Source organism: Vulpes vulpes, chromosome 16 (genome assembly GCF_048418805.1).
Source record: "Vulpes vulpes isolate BD-2025 chromosome 16, VulVul3, whole genome shotgun sequence".
NCBI classification, from domain to species: Eukaryota; Metazoa; Chordata; class Mammalia; order Carnivora; family Canidae; genus Vulpes; species Vulpes vulpes.
The window spans coordinates 89,756,444-89,761,345 of NC_132795.1; the positions used below are offsets into that span (position 1 = coordinate 89,756,444).

The 4,902-nt window shown below is 38.6% G+C and overlaps 1 pseudogene; it reads left to right on the plus strand.

Moving 5' to 3' along the window:
- Positions 1 to 611: 611 nt before the first annotated feature.
- On the plus strand, positions 612 to 711 carry LOC112915425 (U6 spliceosomal RNA; annotated as a pseudogene).
- Positions 712 to 4,902: the final 4,191 nt, after the last annotated feature.

Here is a 4,902-nt window from a genome sequence, read left to right on the forward strand (position 1 = left end):
CCTTCAAACTAGACCGTGGTCTCTACTGGACCACATGGTTGATGATCAGATGGAGGTGTGCATACATCTCAGTGGATGCTGAGCTTGGGAAGCAGGCCAATGACCAGACAAATGAATTATATGTCAGGGAAGCCAGCACTGAGATTTATGTGAATCAGAGGGGTGAGTGGACTGAGTGGAGGCTTTAACTTATTGTAATTAGGTCCAGAAAAATCAAATACCTGAATACCTGAATTTTGTGAAGTAAGTTCATAAAATTATAATATATAATGTATATTATTTTAACTTTCCTATATACTTGAAAATAGAGATATTTAAAGAAATATTTAAAGATTATTCAACTATATTAAGAAGCATAATAGCAGATAATTTTGGTTGCTTACCCAGCAGCCATTCCCTAACTTCTTTGCTAATTTTGTTCAGGTATTAAGTAGTCCAACGTTTTTAAGGAAAGCTGGCCCTTCACTAGTCCTAGAAGATGAATTTTGTAGAGTCTAAACTAATGGTGATTTAGCTTCCTTACCAGTGGTTTATTTAAGAATAGAAGTAACAAAAACATCATGCCATACAAAAACAAAAGAACCCAGATACACAAGAGGTCTTTCCATATTGTGCTCGTTCTGGCAGTGCCTACGTGAAAACTAGAATTATACAGAAATTAGCATGACCCTGTGCGAGGTTGACTCACATTAGGATGCATTCCATATTTTTTGTTATGTACATTTTACCACAATTTTACTTATTTTTTAAGATTTTATTTTTAAGTAATCTCTGTGTGACTTGAACTCACAACCCCGTGACCAACAGCTACATGCTCTATTGACTGAGGCAGCCAGGTGTCTCTCAACAAAATAGATTTTTTTTAAAGATTTTATTTATTTATCTATTCATGAGAGACACACACACAGAGGCCAAGACATAGACAGAGAGAGAAGCAGGCTCCCCACCAGGATTCTGATGCAGGACTCGATCCCAGGACCTCGGGATCATGACCTGAGCAGAAGGCAGATGCACAACCACTGAGCCACCCAGACATCCCAACAAAATAGATTTTAAAAAATACTGAAAGTATAGAATTCTAAAGATCTGGAAAGGATCTTAAAGAGTCTCTTTGTTTTTTCAGCTGGTGAAATTGAGGCATAGGGAGGCTAAAGTCATACCAATTAGTTGGTTGCAAAGTTAGGATATACTCAAATTCCCAAACTTCCAACTGAGTCAGTGTCTTTCTTTTCTTTTTTTTTTTTTTAAAGATTTTATTTTTTGATTCCTGAGAGACCCGCAGAGAAAGGCAGAGATATAGGCAGAGGGAGAAGCAGGCTCCCTGTGGGGAGCCCAATGCGGGACTCAATCCCAGGACCCTGGGATCATGACCTGAGCCAAAGGCAGATGCTCAACCACTGAGCCACCCAGGTGCCCTAGATCAGTGTCTTTCTAAGCCAGTTTCTTCTTTCTTGACAAACTAGGGTGCCCTACCAGAAAGGTGCTCTGTTAAAGATCAAATTTGTATTTTTTCCTTTCTTTCACAGCACAGGCTAGGATAGAGCTTGACTGAGGGAAGCCTTATTTATTTAATTTTTTAAATATTTTAAAATTATTAATATTTTTCAAGATTTTATTTATTTATTCAGGAGAGACAGAGAGAGAGGTAGAGACATAGGCAGGGAGAAGCAGGCTCCCTGCGGGGACTGTGTGATCCTGGGATCACACCCTGAGCCAAAGGCAGACACTCAACCAACTGAGCCACCCAGGTGCCCCAGGAAGCCTTATTTAGAAGGACATGGATTCCGCTCATCCTGGAAGGAAGACATAGCCAAACTTTTTCTGTCTTGATATAAACAAACCGAACAAAAAACTGCCTCATTTTTTGGAAACTGGTTCTCATTGGAGAAAAATTAAGAAATGAGACTCTGGAATCCAGATACACTATTATCCTGACCCAGCCCTCCAAGGCTGTGTGTGATCTGCTGTGGTTGATTGCTATAAGTGGGTCCCTGGGAGGCCAACTGTGGAACATCCTTGACAAGCTTAGCTTGTCATCCCTCAAAGGGCTTACCTCCCTGCAGGGATATAGATAAGCAAAGGCATCATCAATAAGCAGTGGACAAACATTGTCCTTTGGGTTGAGTGGGAACAGTCTCCAAAATCGACAATGTGAGATAATGAGAAACTATTGCATTAGCCAGTGATCAGACTCCAAATAAGAAGACAATAGAACCTGCTATAGACTGAATAGGTTATCTGTTGGGGTATCTGGGCAATGTTGGGGTGTCTGGGCAATGCTGGGGTATCTGGGCAATGTTGGGGTATCTGGACAATGTATGGGTGGAATTTTCCACAGTGGGAAATAATGGGCTTTCTGCTAAAAGGGCTTGTGAGTAATTAAGCAATTGTTTGGAAAAAATAAATGTATTATGAGTATTTGAGTTTGTGGACTAGGTGATACTAATGTTATTGAAAATATTTGTTTATTTCTTCATCAGAATTTATCAAGTATATATTGTGTGCCAGATACTGTGCCAAAAGCTGGTGATAGTAATTATGCCTCTACTGAGTTTAGAGAGGTATGGATAAGATGCATCACAGAGAAACTGTTCTGCTAGGGGAAGCAGAGGGTCCAAAAGGAATTCAGAGAAGAAACCACTAATCTACACTTTGGGTAGCGGAAAGAGAGGCCAGGAGAAGACTCTCCAAAGAAAATAACATGTTAGCCTGAAAGTTGAGGTAGGAGCTCTTCCCACAACTGGGATGACACTGTTCCAGGAAGGAGAGACAGCATGCACAAAACACTGAAGGTAAGAGGATGCAGCTCTCTCTGGAAAAGATAAGTGCAAGTTTAATGTGCTTGGAATAGAGTGGAGGTAGCAGAAAAAGATGTGGGTTGAGGCTCTGGAGACCTAGGTCTTGATCCTAAAGGGAATGGTGAGCCACTGAAGGATGCTAAATGGGGCAGAGCCATGATGAAAGTTTCTAGAATCTTTTCTCTGGTTACTGTGTAAAGAATGGACTGAAGAATAAAATGATTTGCAGGGAGACCATTAGGACACTGTTGGAATAAATGAGAATGATGGAGAAAAATAGATTTGAGTTAGGAGATGCTACCTTGCAGGACTTGATTGACAAGATTTGGGGGATGAGGGAGGAGAAAGAAAAAGCATGATGCATATTGGTTCTAATAAAGTGGTCATAACATCATTGTGTATATGTGTGGAGAAAAATGCTCAAGGCATCTTTTGCTATCCAAACTCAAGATCCAGAAACTCAAGTAAATTTTGTAATCATTTCTTTGCTATCCAAATTCCTGCTATTGACTAGTTGAGATCTAGGAACAAATCAATTTAGATAACAAGGTGTTTGGGGGTTTTTTTATTTCCTACTTAAATGGAGGATCTGAAATTCAGGATTCAGATAGTAGGAGTATTTGTAGAGTATTTGTTTTTCAGTTTTGTTTTTAAAGAAAGCCTTTTATGCTCTTCCTTGCTATTGATTTAGTATTTTAGATAAAAAGTCTACATCATGAAGGAGGAAGTTTATATTTTTTTTTTTTGGAAGTTTATATTTTAATCAGTTGGTGTTTAGGAGAGAGCTCCTGAGATATAAGGTATTAAATGTATTCCTATGGCAAGATTACAGTTTTAAATATAAGTAGCTCTATTTTTCAGTATTCTATTTTTTACGTTGTAGATGTGTTAATAACTAAGGAAATATAATTGCTGTCAAGTGACCAGTTTTGACAAAAATCTATTGTTTTTACAAAAACCAATACAATTTTTTTTTAGATTTTATTTATTTATGAGAAACACAGAGAGGCAGAGAGAGAAGCAGGCTCTTATGGCGAGACTGATGCAGCGCTTGCTTGATCCCAGGACCCCAGGATCATGACCTGAGCCAAAGGCTCAACCACTGAGCCACCCAGGTGCCCCCATTACGATTTTTTAAATATTCAAAACCACTCTAAGACTTCAGTGAAGAAACCAAAGCAAATTTGGTTTTAGCAAAGCACTTTTAGGAGAGTTTTTAAATAAATTTTCATCCATATTTACTTCTGGTATAACAAGATTTTTATCATTCTTTTATTATTTTTTTAAGACCTCATTTATCTATTTATGAGAGACACAGAGAGGCAGATGGCAGAGAGAGAAGCAGGTTTCCACAGGGAGCCCAATACAGGACTCGACCTGAGCCAAATGCAGACACTCAACCACTAAGCCACCAGGTGCCCTTTACCATTCTTTGACATATGTGACTGCCATACTTTTTCTCAAATTGATATAAAGTATGTGAAAACAGTGGCTAAATGGCAGTGATGATTCTCTGGTATTCCAGGATAGTTTTTCAGACTCAGAGGTGACAATATATATCAAACATTAATGACTTTTTGAGATTTGTGAGGTATTTCAAGATGTTAAAGCCAAATGAAAATGGTCATAATATTTTTACAAGGTTGGATAATAGGAAAAAATTTCATTTTAGGGCAGCCCGGGTGGCTCAGCAGTTTAGTGCCACCTTCGGCCCAGAGCCTGATCCTGGAGACCCAGGATCGAGTCCCAAGTCGGGCTCCCTGCATGGAGCCTGCTTCTCCCTCTGCCCCAACCCCCTCTCTCTGTCTCTTATGAATAAATAAATTTTTAAAATCTTTATTTATTTATTTATTTATTTTAAATCTTTAAAATTTTTTTCATTTTAATTTTTTTTCTAGGTAAGAACACCTTGAATCACCTTAACTACTATTCCTTTCTGCAAAGCAAAAACATTTGGTGGTCTATGTAGTTTATAAATGTAGATTTCAGATAATCTTAGGCTTGCATACGTTTGTCTTCTGCTTTTTAACATTTTGTAACCACTCACTTCTCACAGCCCACACCCCTCTCAGCTGATGCCCTATTTCATTCCATTTTCCTATCA